The sequence below is a fragment of the Saimiri boliviensis genome, chromosome 1, assembly GCF_048565385.1.
Source record: "Saimiri boliviensis isolate mSaiBol1 chromosome 1, mSaiBol1.pri, whole genome shotgun sequence".
In the NCBI taxonomy this organism is placed as follows: domain Eukaryota; kingdom Metazoa; phylum Chordata; class Mammalia; order Primates; family Cebidae; genus Saimiri; species Saimiri boliviensis.
Window position 1 is genome coordinate 88,602,878 of NC_133449.1, and position 15,408 is coordinate 88,618,285.

Consider the following 15,408-nt stretch of genomic DNA (forward strand, 5'->3'; position numbering starts at 1 on the left):
TATGTATGTGCAACCTCTCAAAACAGTGATGATTTGAAATCTCTCAGAACCTCTGAGCTTTGCGTGTAGCACTTGAACAGAAAACTTTGATTATTTAAATTTCTTCAAATTTTAATTAATGGAGCATTTGGATTTTCAGAGAAAAGGGGCAATCCCAGTGCTATGGTTTGGCTGTGTCCCCACCCAAATCTCATCTTGAATTGTAGCTCTCATAATCCACGTGTCATGGGAGAGACCTGGTGGGAGGTAATTGAATCATGGGGGTGAGTTTTTCCCATGCTGTACTCATGATAGTGTATAAGTCTCATGAGATCTGATGGTTTTATAAAGGACAGTTCCCCTACACACCCTCTCTTGGCTGCCACCATGTAAGACATGCCTTTGCTCTTCTCCTTTACCTTGTGCCATGATTGTGAGGCCTCACCAGCCATGTGGAACTGTGAGAGCATTGCATTTCTTTCCTTTATAAATTACCCCATCGTGGGTATGTCTTTATTAGCATCATGAGAAGGAACTATAAGCCCAGCTTCCATCGTTTCCCTTGCAGCAGGAGAGAAAGGGGTATATACTTCCTGATTATGAGAACTTCTCATTTCTTCTGACCTGTGACATTGCTATCATTAAGGGACACTCCTTCCCAGTAGAATGTACTGGTGTTTGAGTGGGTGTACTCTCATTTTGGAGACTTCTGAGGAGCCTGTGGCAGGAAGGAGTTTAGTAAATGACGAAACATCTCTGCACTAGCAGCTTTGACTTGTGAACAAACTCATTTTGAAGACCCTTTATTCTTCTCCTCTACCTCCTTCCTGAGTGTCCTGGTTATCATCCAGAGATGAGACAAGATGGTTTTGGCAGAGGGAAAACTTTCAAGTTAATATTTCCTGGAGCCAGGGCCGAGACAGACAACTAGTGTTGCATTATGGAGGTATAAAGAAATGGGGTTCTGGGCCGGGCGCAGTGGCTCAAGCCTGTAATCCCAGCACTTTGGGAGGCCGAGGCGGGTGGATCACGAGGTCGAGAGATCGAGACCATCCTGGTCAACATGGTGAAACCCCGTCTCTACTAAAAATACAAAAAACTAGCTGGGTGTGGTGGCGCGTGCCTGTTATCCCAGCTACTCAGGAGGCTGAGGCAGGAGAATTGCCTGAGCCCAGGAGGCAGAGGTTGCGGTGAGCCGAGATCGCGCCATTGCACTCCAGCCTGGGTAACGAGCAAAACTCCGTCTCAAAAAAAAAAAAAAAAAAAAGAAATGGGGTTGTTTCAAAAGCAATAAAAATTTCCTTTATTGGCTTCTCTGTTTTACACTGGCTGTTTGAATCTGAATATTTTCTAGCTTTTTGCATATGATGAAATAGGTGGAAAGAAATGTTTAATAAAGTGCATGCTGTTAGGCCAGCTGCATCATCGCTTTCTTCTACCGGGATTTAGCAGTCTCTTTTTAACCTTTTTTAAAAATCCCTGCCACTATTCCAGGGGTCAGAGAATGCCACTCCTTCAGGGGTCAGTACATGGTTTGTCTCCTGATCCTGGCACAGGAATGTGATGGTAATTTCAGCATCATGGTGGCCATTCTCAACAGTCCCTCCGTTCTGGACGTGATCCTCTTTCCTTGGGATTTGTATAGATAAAAGACTGCTTATCCAGGCCAAAAGGAGTTGTCCAGGTTCAAAAGTAGAGCCTGCCCCCAATTACACGGTGAAGTAGGCAAAGTTGTCTTCAACACTTCACGCTCCCATTTCTGGAATATCTCCTTTGTGATTCCCAGGTGAGCCTGTCTCCACACTTTCCTTCTCCCTTCAGCACCAAAGAGAGTATGATTTGTGCATGTGCTGCATAACATGCCGAGTAAAGAGTGAAACTGAAAGGTGTTTGTTTAGTCACTTGCCCAAGGTCTCACAACTGGCAATGGGCAAAGCAGATGTGCTAGCCAAGTGTGCTTTCCTCCAGAATCCAAGGTCCTAATGACTTTACCTTACTGCCCAGGGCTAGAACTCAGAGAAAAATCACTAAAATTATATGTAGAATGTTGCATGCGTGTGTTTTACCCCCTAGAGATAAATTTCAGGTGCTCAAAGGGTTAAAAGAAGTCCTAGCATTTTGTTGAGCTTTCCTGTAGGAAGCTGTACAATCTCTTATGAAAACAGACTCCTACATCTGTCCCATTCGGTCACCAAACCTGCCCAAACATATCTGATATTTCAGTAGAGGATCAGCTCAGGCTTCTTCTACTGTGACAAGTGGCAGAGCCAGGATGATGTATTTAGCTACGTCAAACGGACTCAAGCTTAACACAAGATCATGTGCCTCTCATTTCCCTACCTTCCCAGATTTTATACCTAAAACCTTTCTGCATTACTGAAGATCCTGTGGGATCAGGGGGTTGAGGAGATGGAAACATAAAGAATCCTACCCTCTTTGAAAAGACTAAAAGTCCAGTTGGTGGATGCTACCTCTCTGGGCCAGGGTAAGAGCATGCCTCCCCACCTGTGTCTGCTCAGGCAGCCCCTTGGGGTAACATAGCATGCTGCAGCTGTGCAGATTTCCATCTCTGATAAAACTTTGCCTGAGAGATATTTGCTGATGATTGTCAACAATCAAGTGAATTATAGATGATGTTGGTAAACAAAACGCTGCCTTGATAAATGATGAGTTGGCTCTCCTCTGACATGACTGCTAAGTCATTCAAAGTGCTGATTAAACCCATTACTGTAAAATAATCACTATCCATTACCTTTAATGTCGTGAACTGACAACCTAGTTAAGGCAGCTGATGGTGTCAGCGAAGTGATTTGTTGTACTCCATGTCCATCAACAATAAATCACTTCGATAAATCAATGAACAGTAGCAATAAAACAATATATTTTCATATTTCCTGACATTCAATTACAGAGCATGTAAAGTGACTTATTCTTAAACACAACACTGAGATGGAAGGATTCCGCATTCACCGGCAACAAACACAGGATTAATTCTATTTTGGCCCAGACTGGAGGAGGCTTGTATAATTACGTTTGTGTGCGTGTGTGTGCATACATATATGCCTTCTTCAGCTACAGTACTTACCTAGCTTCTGCTGCCAAGATAACACGTTACACAGGCATAACGATGATCCTAAAGATGTCCCTTGTCTTGAACTTAGATAAAGGTAATAACAAGTAGAATGTAGAGAAGTGGACCAGGAATTAAGAGACCTGAGAAAGTTTTTAACCAGCTGTTTGACTTTATGCAAGTCACTGAAGCTTTCTATGATTTAGTTTTTTCATCTCTAAAGTGGGGATAATATCTGCTTACTGCAGACAAGGATTTCAGCAATCAACTAAGAGAACATACATGAGAATCCTTTATAAAATATAACACCTTCTTCTAAATTTAGTTTTCATTTTTCTTATTCTGAAGTCACTATTACCTCTAAAACTCTAATTTTATATATCAAATGCTCTTTTAAGCTTTAGAGGTCTTGTAAGCAATAAAGTGTTAGCTAACTCAGTTTTTAATACAGTAGTGTTTTATGTACTGAATCCTTCTTTATTCACCCATAAATTATCTAGCACTTGATTTTGTGCTAAGCAATGTGCTAGGCCCAGGGAAGACAACAGTGAAAAAAGAGTTCACCATGTCAGGATGAAACAGAAAAGAAACAGGAAAGTAATAGAATCTGTGTAAAAATCAATGTGTAGGTGATAGTTCTCTAAATATAAAAAATATATTTTAGTTACTACGGTAGAATTTTTGAAAATTATCTTGAACACTCTGAGTCTTCAACTCAGTTTCACAAATATTTTCCCAGAAACTTAGATACAAAGGCCTGTGCAGGTGAGAGATACAAGTATAACTCAGACCCTCTGAAGGACATTCTTTCTAACAGAGAGGAAAAATAAGTACATCAATAACCATAGGATGAGACAGAATTTGTGAATAGCAATAAAAAAGTTAACTATCAAGCATCCTTATGATTAGAAGAAAGTTAAATGACATCTGACTGGGCAAACACCTAGGCATGATTAATGCTAGAGATGGTTCTGGAAGGGTGAGTAAAAAATGTCAGTAACTAGAATAAGGCAATGTGGGGATGGAGGAATTGATCATTCAGAGAATGATGTTCTCAGTGGAGAGATTCGCAAAGGCAGCGGTAAGAATAAGGGAAATCACAGCGTGGTGCAGGAATTGGTGAGTTCATCCACTTTGGTTGACATACTAGTTTAAAGAGGCTAGATTATGTGTAGTAACAACTTAACTTCAGAATCCCAGTAGCACAACACACCAATGTACATCAATGGTTTGTTTTTTGCTCACACATTATATTCATCATCGATCAACAAGGTCTCAGATTCCACCACTTTATAGCTGCAGGATCCAAAATGTGTGATTTTCCTGTTGCTTCAGAAAGAGAATAAAGGAGCATGGAGAACTCACACCTGTTCTTCTAGGCTCTGGCACAGAAATGACGTATGTTCTTTCTGCTAACAGCCAATTAACCGGAACGAGCCATATGGCCTGTTCAATGGCAAAAAGCTGCATAAAGTGGGAGAAAGGAGATTAGTTGGCGAGCACTGTTTTCTGTTGCATGGCTAGGCTATGAAACATATACAGTGGAAAGTAAAAGATAAGGTGAAAAATGTCAGCCACTTCTAGTCATGAGTGTCACGATGAGGAATTTACACTAACCCTGGGAACTGGGGCGACATTGAATGAACAAGATCAGGAGGATGATCTGATTGGGTTTGGTGAGAATCTAGCTGTTAACTGGAAGGTCTGAAGGTGGTTTCCTGGATAAATTGTGAGAGAATAGAGACATTGGTGTCGCGTCTATCTCAGGTAGAGAGAGAGAGAAAAAGAGAGAGAGAGAGAGAGAAATTTAAAGCCTAAATAGACCATGGTCATGACAATGGAAAACAGAGGACATATGTGTGAAAATGATGAAAGTAAAAATGATTCAATTTGGCCATTAATTCAACATGGGCCATGAGGAGTAGAGAGCATAGAAAGGGGAAATCCAGTGGCTTTAGTCATAGTGGTGTCATTGTACCGGCAGTCCACAGGAGAAGCCACTCTGGAGACTTCATACCTAGGAGATAAATGTTATCATTATAAAAATTAAAGTATGGAGCTGGAGTACAGCAACTACAGCAGAGCCAAAGATGTGAGTCAGATTTAGTGTGCCTTGAAATCTACTCAAAAATTGTCTAATAGGCCACTCTTCTGTTTCTTCACCAATGTGATGATCATGCAAAGCATCACTAAAAAGACAACATGCATCTTATACATCACCAAACATGGTAGTTTTCCAAAAAAATCAGCATGTCTCAACATCCATAAATAAGTATTATTAATAATTAGATAATATTCTTTTGAAGTTTCCATTTATAGCATAGTAGGATCAGAGTACCTGTGTTCTATCTTTTGTTATAACTAGGTGTCAGAACTCAGGAAAATTAGTCCATGACGCTGTATTTCCGTTTCCTCTTGTGATCTGTGTTGTTTGCTAAAAAGTTGACTTTGTTATGAGCTCTCTTTTGTGAGTTGACTCTTTTGTGAGCCCCTGGTCATTCTCTGTCAATTTTAGTTGTCCTTACCAATGTTGCATATGCTTTATGTTTTTCTCTTCAGTCCTTATCCTGCACTGTATATTTCCTTTTTATTTCTATTTTACTCAGTCTCTTCCACTAGAATATAAAGTCCATGGCAATGAAAATACCTTTTTGTTTATAAATGCATAGTACATAAAGAGCTCTATAAATGTTAGTAATAAGAAGAATGTCATTACCATCAAAAGGGCTTGTAATTGGACTTGGCAGCAATTTGAATACAGGAACTGCTTGTGCCATGCTTTTGGAACTCAAAATGTATAGCTCTGATCATTAAATGTATTTTGACATCATTTTTAATATCTACATAATATTCCACTATAACTGTTCTTTACATTTACATGCCATTTCCTAATTCTTTCATATTTTCATTATCTTCTCGCTGTGCTCCATACTATAACAAATATTTCTATACCTGTAATTTTATATTTTTCTCACATAATTATATTCCTAAAAGAAGAATTTTTGGGTTAAAAGTGTAACAACCTTTGTAATTAAATTGATTTTTGCCAAATTGTCTCTTAGAAAGGCATTACCCATTTATATTTTCCACAACTGAAAGTAGCTTTTGAGTGATAAAAGCTATAAACATGGCCTCTTAGTAGTTTCTGGGTCGAAATATTAGCTCAACGTCATCTGGTTGAAGGCACTGGGCAAGTTCTGGAACTTTCCTTAGTACCTACATCTGAAAAATAGGTAAAATATCCTACTGTATTATTGTTCTGAAGATGAGAAAATGTACATACAAATGTAAAACGGGATCTGACACATAGCACTTACTAAATAAAATTCAACCATTATTGTTTTTCAGTATATGAAATTGTCTTTTCACCATACCTTTGTTAACACAAGATATTTTTCTTTTATAATCTCAAAGCCTTACTATGATTTTATTGTCAATTAGCATTTATTTGATCACTAGTGACAATATTATCTCTTTAGATTTATTATTATTTTTGCTTCTAGGGCTATCATTTTTCATTGGCCTATAAATTTATTTAAATATTAAGGAAAATCTTTATAATCTCATATATATATAATATATATATAAATGAATACATACTAATACGAAGAAAATCAATTTCTTATAATGTATTATAAATGCTTTTCCAGACTGTGACTTGCCTTTTTATTGTCTGTGAGTTTATTTGCCTTAGCAAATTTAAAATTTTTATGTTATCAAATGTATCACTATTTTCCCTTATGAGCTTTGTTTTGGGAGCTATGCCTAGGCAGTTCCCTTTTACCAAGCATAACATAATTATTTACCTACTTCTTCTATTGCTCTCAAGCTTCTGTTATTTATATTTAAAACTTCAGTCCATCTGGAATTTATTTTGGTTTAAGGCATGCAGTAAGAATCTAGATTTTTTTTCACATGTTAATTCAATTGATGTGTTGGCTGCTCATCTATTCTCTGTTTTTTTATGGCTAAGATAGAACCAAAGGTATCAAGGATGAAAGGTTACCCAGATTAATTAAATCCAGATCATTATTTTATGCAACAGTCTAATTCATAGATTCTGACTTGTCTTCTCTACATTTGTTAATAAGGCAAATAGGCTTTGTCACAAGTATTTCCCTGAATTTATTCTTTTTTACCTCCGCCAAACTTGGTCTTCAGGTTGAGGTTGCTGTAGGAACAAGTACTTAAGCATTACCTTTGCAAAAGCATTGACAGACTCCACATAACAATGCTGGTCTCTCTGGAGAAAGCTGCACAGAGAGTTTCTAAATCTATCTAAGACTACCCTGTAGACACTCATTGCAGACACTCTGCTTTATAAAATTCTGTTTTCCTCCCTAAAGGTCTCCCATTATCTCAAATGATCTGGGAGATTACAGGGATTAACATTTCCCTGTAACTGTTAGAAGTCAAGGTTTGATGCTCCAAAACATACTTTAATTATTGTTTTCTTCTGGACTATAGAGTTAAATCTTTCCATAGATTCCTCCAAACATACTAGTATTCACAATGCGTCCGAAATACAATAAGACTATTTAAGGCCTCTTTCAGGCTTTCGGGTTTTTTGGGTTCTGTAAGCATAAAAACATTCTTTCTATGTCTTGGATCTTAAAGGGTTAATGTTACAATGAGAAATTTGATTATTGAGAGCTATTATTAACCTAATGGTCTCCCTTCCAGCCCCACCCCAGGTCTTTGAGTCAGCCTCTCAAATATCTTCCTTCGGCTCATAAATGCAAGTTATGATGATTAGCTGGCCTTGAAGACAAAGACTCAGGACCCTCCCTCTTTCCCCAGCCCCGAAGATTCTGCTCTTACTTGAGCTCATTAGACCTTGATTTCAGAACTTTGAACTCTGGCTTCTTTAACTTGACTTTGACAGTTGATTCTTGCTCTTTTTAGATTTGGTCTTTTAATTTTCATCTGTTCATTTGCATTTGAAATATTCTGTGTTCAGGTCAGTCTTTTTATCCATCTTTCCTGTTATCTTTTAGGAAGATTTAGACATTCATGAATTACATAGTTGGTGTTTGATATAGGTCTTTAACAGCCAATGCCTTTTTGATAGGAAACTTCCCCATATCTGCTTACATAGGAGCTATAAACAAAGTTTATATGTCACATTTTATTTAATATAGCCACCTCTCTTTCCATCATCCTTATTCTCTCCTCTATACTTTTACTCACTATGTTTTCCTCTACTGAAATATCTAAGCTTTTACATATTTTCTATTTTCAAATCATAACCATCTTTTTAGGTCCTATTCAGATCCTGTCTTTATGGTGCCTCTTTAAACTTTTTTAATCTTTTTTCTTTCTCTTTAGGACTTTAACTCTTACTGCTCTTGAAATGTATACTTAATTATTACTATATATTTTCTCATTTAATGACATACTGTCTGGGTCTTATTTCTTCAGCTAGATTATAATCTCCTTAAAGAAAGAAACTAAAATGTTCTGTAATTCCCACAATGGATAGTGTCGTGTTAAATATACCGTAAGTGCTCAATAGATGTTGTCAACTGGTGGACTAGCAGCTCCATTTTGCGGCACTGTTGCCTAATGGAAAAATTAGAGTTGCCTATTCTACTAGAATTAGCACAAAGAGGTAAAATTCCCAAGGTGCTTTTCTTGGTCATGTCGTTGTCTTCTATAAAACTCATCCATTTTCTTTACCTTCCTCCAGCATTCCGCATCATTGTATAGATGACTGCAGTGGATGCACATGTATTTATTTTGCAAGAAATACTGAAAATATTTACTAGTTAGGTTTTAATATAAGACCTTAAACTTATTTTGTAATTTCTTAAGTATCTTAGTAACCAGCCCCACAGACTAGATGAGACTTTTTTTTCATCCTCAATATGTTGGTGAGAAAATGGAGATATGGCATTTTTCTTTCTTTCTTTCTTTCTTTCTTTCTTTCTTTCTTTTTTGAGATGGAGCCTTGCTCAGCTGCCAGGCTGGAATGCAGTGGTACAATCTCAGCTCACTGCAACCTCCGCCTCCCGGGTTCAAGGGATTCCCCTGCCTCAGTCTCCCAAGTAGCTGGGATTACAGGCATGCGCCACCACACCCAGCTGATTGTGTATTTTTTTAGTAGAGATGGGGTTTCTCCACGTTGGTCAGGCTGGTCTTGAACTCCCAACCTCAGGTGATCTGCCTACCTCAGCCTCCCAAAGTGCTGGGATTACAGGAGTGAGCCACCATGCCAGGCAGATATGGCATTTTCAAGGAGCTTCTCCAAGTTCATATGCTTAGTAACTAGCACAGATGAGACAAAACTCAGTTTATCTGGCTTAAACCCAGTTGTCGCCAGAATAAGAAGAGTGTGCTTTCCGCTAAGCGCTAATGCCCCCCAATTACCACAAGGCCAAATCACACTTAAAATCCTTTCCACCTAAAAATGCACATAAACATTAAACAATGGCGGTGTCTCAAATCTTATCACTTACCATTCCTCTACACTGCTTTACTGAAGATTTTAGAATTCAAGGCTATGATTTGTCTATTTTGCCCCCTTATTCTTTCCCCTCCAGAACCACCTATTCTCTTAATTGAACCAATCTTTAAACTAGATAATACTTTTGTTTTTCTGTCAGAGGTATTTTAGCTCATTTTTACTGAATTGGATATGAGGACTGTGTTTGAAATTAGTTAGGGAGATACAGTGGCAAGTGTGCCATGGCTACTTGCAAAATGCAATTAAGCCCTGGGAAGGTGGCCAGGAGCCCTGGCAGGCAGAGACTCCAAACCAGGAGAGAGACTATATTGGAGCCATATTAGTGCAGCCTAATTGCTGTTTTAACTTTCTCCCTTCAGCCATACTAGTTGTCCTGGCAGAGACTTGATGCTTCTAACACAAGAATGAGAGCCAAAGTGAATTTATCATCAGTGCGAATGTGTTTGTGTTTGAATTAGTCTGAGACCTGGCCATGAGAAATTGTTTTCTTTACACCTCTGATGTCATTCCAGATGTTCCAGCTGCTAGTAGGTTGTTAGGCTGCTGATTCAGCCCTGGCCCTAGCACTGGAAAATGATAGCTGATCAATCATTGGTAGTCCATTCCCAAGTCAACTGTGAACAGATCAGTATGCATTCCAGCATTTGAGGCTTAGAAAAATACTTACATATTGCACTGAGAGAAACGAGGATTTAAATTCCTTTTGGTGGTAAGGAAGAATGTAATACCAGGATACCAGGATATAAGATACAGTTTGCAGGAGAAAATCCTCTTTCTCCCAAATATCTTCTCCATTGTTACCTGTGATTCTGCATTACTTACAGTAGACTATCACTCCCTTCAGACTCCTTTTAAAAGCAAACTCCCTTGGAACGGGAAGCCCATCAGCCCTGCCATGTAATTATGGATGAATAAGAGAGCCTGTGTCAGTGTGGATAAAATAAATATATCTAGGAAACATTGTACAGGCTGGAACAAATCTTATGCTATAGCCATAACCGTCTTCCAGAGTGGAAACTGTTAATGTGTAGCTTCTTAAGACTTAAATACATTTTGCTAAACCAACATTGTTCAAGTGGTATCTTACCCAGTTCACCAAACGTGGATATCAAGATCTTAAATGCAATAATCAGATACCCAACTCCGAGAACACCTCCCGTAGTTAAAATTAACTACCTGAATATTCTTTAAGAGATTTATTTCCTTTAGGTTGCTCTACAAATGCCTGTCCTCTATTTCTTTTACTATTTGCATCTCTATTTGCAAGACGCTAGAATTACATCTATGTCTTTGTTCTGAGTGCTTGATATAGAAACCTCAAAAAAAAAAAATCAGCGTTCGGCATTTTGCTTGTGCTGCAGAATTAGAAAGGGTAAAGTAACTTCAGGTTTAGAGTCCAGCTTTCAAAAATATTAATTACGTGGAAATTGGATACCACGATACATCCTATATAACAAACAGAAACATTCTCTTTGGCTGAAGAAACTTGTCTGCCCCTCTAACCATTTCACTTCCAAGTCACGTGAACAACTCAAACAGGACTTGAAGTGAGGGCAAAAGCATTTTCTGTACTCCTCCATCAACTCTAGCCTTTTCTGCGCCAAGGATTAATGCCATGGGCCCCACCATAGACTGTCATTTTCTTGGAGAGGAAAAAGGAACCAAGAAGAGATTATGGAAAGTGGGGCCCTATTTAGAACCGAAGCACAGAAAGAAATCTGGTGTTCCACTAACTCCCCACACAAGTCCTCTTTCTGTACTCTGTTCTGTTCTCTCCTAGCTGACACCTCTTTTCTCTCCATTGCATTTTAAAACATTTCTCGATTTCAGTGAGTCAGCTGTAAAAGAGCACTGGACTGAGAGTTGAGTAACCACAGATTTAGTTCCAACCATTCAACCTATTTTCAGTGAAAACTTAGACAAGTAGGTCAGTCCGTTGGATGTCACACCTCTACAACTTAAAAAATGGGTGTGCCCATTTCAGCTGGAGAGGTGCTAAGCAGACCCAGCCCTGCTATTTGGCCACATCTCTACTCCTAGCACTCCAATATGAGGTTCACAAACAGAATGTGTGATTACCGTACTTATATACCTAGCAAGGAACTACTAAGAAATTTTTCTGGGTATTTTTCCTAGGTTGGTGTTCTGAGTTAATACAATGGGAAATTTTTCTGGAAAATGTTGCAGGTAGCAGCGCCTAAAATCTCACCATTATAGCTCTTTATTTTCCCTGTGGAATATTCCTATTCACGTTATTCTGTTCCCCTAAAATAACAATGCCATAATATGGATCCAAAAAAGAGTCCATAACTCTTTCTCCTTAGCCATTGACAGCAGAATGTCTTATGCACCACCACTGTTGTGGTAGGATGAACAGTGGACCCCGAAGATGTTCACATCCTAATCCCCCAAACATACATATGTTACATCATCTGGCAAAAGGGGCTTTGAAATGTGATTAAGCAGAGAATTTTGAGATAAGGAGATTATACTGGACTATTCAAATGAGCCCAAAGGACTAAGAGTCCTTTCAAGAAAAAGGCATAAAGGTGAGAGAAAGAGAAAGTGATTAGAAGATAATACACTGCTGACTTTGAAGATAGATAATAAAACTGTAAGCCAAGGAACGTGGGCAGCTCCTGGATGCCAGAAAAGGCAAACAAACAGATTCGCCCCTACAGTCTCCAGAAGGACTGTGCCCTGCCAATACCTTGCTTTTAGGACTTCTAACTTCCAGAACTGTAAAATAACAACTGTGTGACAATGTAAGTCCTTTCGTTTGTGGTAGTTACAGTATCAATAGGAAATTAATGTGAACACTTAATTTATACTCTTTAACATGAATCTGTGTTGTTTGTGTTGGTCATCCTTTGTCGTTATTTGTTTCTAAACATTAATGACTCAAATGCTCAATGTTATCCCGTAACCAGCCAGGCCTGGTGGGGCAGGTGGTACTGCTAAAGCGGGATGTTATACAAGAGGGTAAAAGCTCTAGATCGAGGATCAGACAGATCTGGGTTTAAGCCCTTTCTCTGAACTATTCTAACTCTGAGAACTTCAATGAAATGACTCCATCACTTTGAAACCAGCTTCTTGTCTGTTAAAATGTTATCCTAACTCATAAGGTCAATGAGAGCACTGAATAAGGTAATTTGTATGTAAGAATTTAAAAGAAGTTCTAGTACATAGGGTACATATGGTAGGTTTTATTGTTTTTAAAAAGAGATGACTCACTGAACTAAAGTGTACAGCAACGACTTTATAGAGAAAACGTGATTCACTTTGGGCCTCAATATTTCGGTAGACTTGGGTAGAGACTTTCTTTCAAAAGTGAAGCCATTATGTTTGGGAATACAGGCTTTAGGGTAGAGATTCGGGTCTGCCACTTATTAGCCATGTCATTATCTTGGGTGAGTTATTTCATTTCTCTGACCTACAATTTCTTCAGCTAAAATTTGTACAACAGTATCTATCTCATAGGATCATTGAGAAAATTAAATAGAATTATGGATGTGAAGCTTGGGGAAAGCTCAGCATGGAATGCAATCACTGGGGTTAGGAAGGCAGCAAAGACAATGTTGTGGGGCATGTTTCTGAAACAGATAAACCAGCAGACAGTCTTTGGAGGAGTCAGCAGACCTAAGGAGAACAAGTGAGAAAGAGAGTAGATTGAAACAAGATTGCAGGGGGGTCCTTTGTGCCTGGCTAGGGTTTTCTAGCCCGAAGGGCTAAGAGTGATTTTTATAATAGAAGCTATCAAATATAAGCTATGGCGAGTTTTATGTAACACTGTAAACTCTTGCCAGTTTGCCCACAATGCAAATGATAGAAGAGTTTATAGAGAGAGGAATTCCTGGGTACTATAGTTCCATAGGTCAGTGTTTTCAAAGCTTCTTAGCAATGAAATACATGTATTACAACACATGTAAGGAGTAAAATATTAATGAAGAATTACAAAATGTTTTTAAATATAAATTTATATTATGCTTCATATTTAAACATACTCATTAGGCAAATATGTGTAGAGTACCTATCATTTAAACTGTTAGATATAGAACAATGAGCAAAGACCTCAGTCACTGTGTTGACAGAGCTTAGTTTCATGGAAGAGACAGACATGAATTAAATAGTTGTACAAATAAATATAAATATTACATTTTATGTAACAAGTATAATCACATAATATATATTCATATTTCATAATTATTGTGAAAAGAAAGTATAAAGGGCTGTGACATGTCCTAGAGGACCTGATACAACCTGCTACAGACTAAATGGTGTCCCTCCCAAATTTCTATGTTGAAGCTGTAACCCCCAGTATAATGGTGGTATCTGGATATGCGGCCCATGGAAGGTAATTAAGTTTAGATGAGATCATAAAGATTAGGCCTTCATGATGGGGGTTAGAGACTAAGACACGGTCTAGGGAATTTGTGTCCTAGACATCCACTCCCCCCGCCTCTCTTTGGTGTAGATGCCCTTAAAGTAGAACAGGATTTGCTTCTCTTCTCTCATAGGCCCTCTAATTGGTCCATGATTGATATAAGACGGTTTCAAGGCCAACCTTCCTCCTGTCTATAACAACTGCCTCCTCTCACCTCCTAGTTCACCCACTGACTTCACGCAATCATAATTCTCATCACTTAGCTGTTTTCTTATGCATGTTGTTCTATGGTGAATGTGATACAATCTCGCTGATCATATAAAAACTATTTCTTCTCCTGCTCTGTGCAGAGTACATACTGTGGTTAGTCTCTACCCTTTGACTTGACTAGGATGTCTGAGAATATGTTTGAGTTGGAATATGAGGGAGTAGATGTGGCATGAGATAAAAAATATTATTTGGTGGAATCGAGGAGGACAAAAAAATATCAACAACAAAAGAGAAGGAGGAGGAGGACAAAAGACGAGAAGTAGTACTGGACAGCCAGGAATGAAGACCCCAATGGGGGTTAGATTGACACTGACTTTGAACATATATTTGGGTCAGAACAATGTCCAGAAAAGCCAATTCCCACTGCTCAGTTGATCTCTGAATTTAAAAAGCGCTTCAGACAAATGGAAGCCAGTTAGACTATGGACTCTACTTTTACCATGTTACTTTTGACAGGTGAAAAGCTTGTGATGTCCTCACCTGGTCTGTAGCTGAAGCCTCCAAGTAGTCTCTCATCACTCCCTTCCCTTTTCAATCCATTCTCTACACAGTAGCCAAATGATATTTATAAAAATAAATGGGATATTTATAAGCATAAATTGGATCACCGCCTGCTTAAAACCACTCAGTGACTTCCTCTGCATTTAGAATAAAAATCTAAGCCCCTTAACATGACTCACAAAACAGCAGCAGTCTGATTCCTTCCCCGCTCTCCAATCCCATATGATTGCCACCCTAACTTCCAAGGTATCTGCCCCACTGGCCTTGTTTCCCCTCTTAAACATGCCAATCCCACCCTCACCTTTGTTCTCTATGAAGGCTCGATGCTGAGTGTGCGATGCATTTATCTTATGTCTTCACTTAGCTACCCCTTGTCATGTGTCACATTTCAAGCATGAATGCCACCTCCTAAAATAAGCCTTCCAGTAGGTATTCTGTCAAATAACACTTTGTTATTTTCCTCTATAGTGCTTGGCAACATGTAAGTCTTTCAATGAGGGGCAGGTTTTGCCTTTTTGTTCCCTGTTATATTAACAGAACTCAACCTTTTGTCCAGCATATAGTAGGCACTCAAGTATTTATTGAAAGAATGAATGTATAGGTGGATGGCTGGATGGGTGGATAGATGGATGATGGATGGATAGATGGATGGATGGTAGCAGGCTGATATACCTGTGGAGATGGATGTGTGAATCAGCCTTTATGAAAGAATAACTTAGATTTTTTTTAAGTTTACGT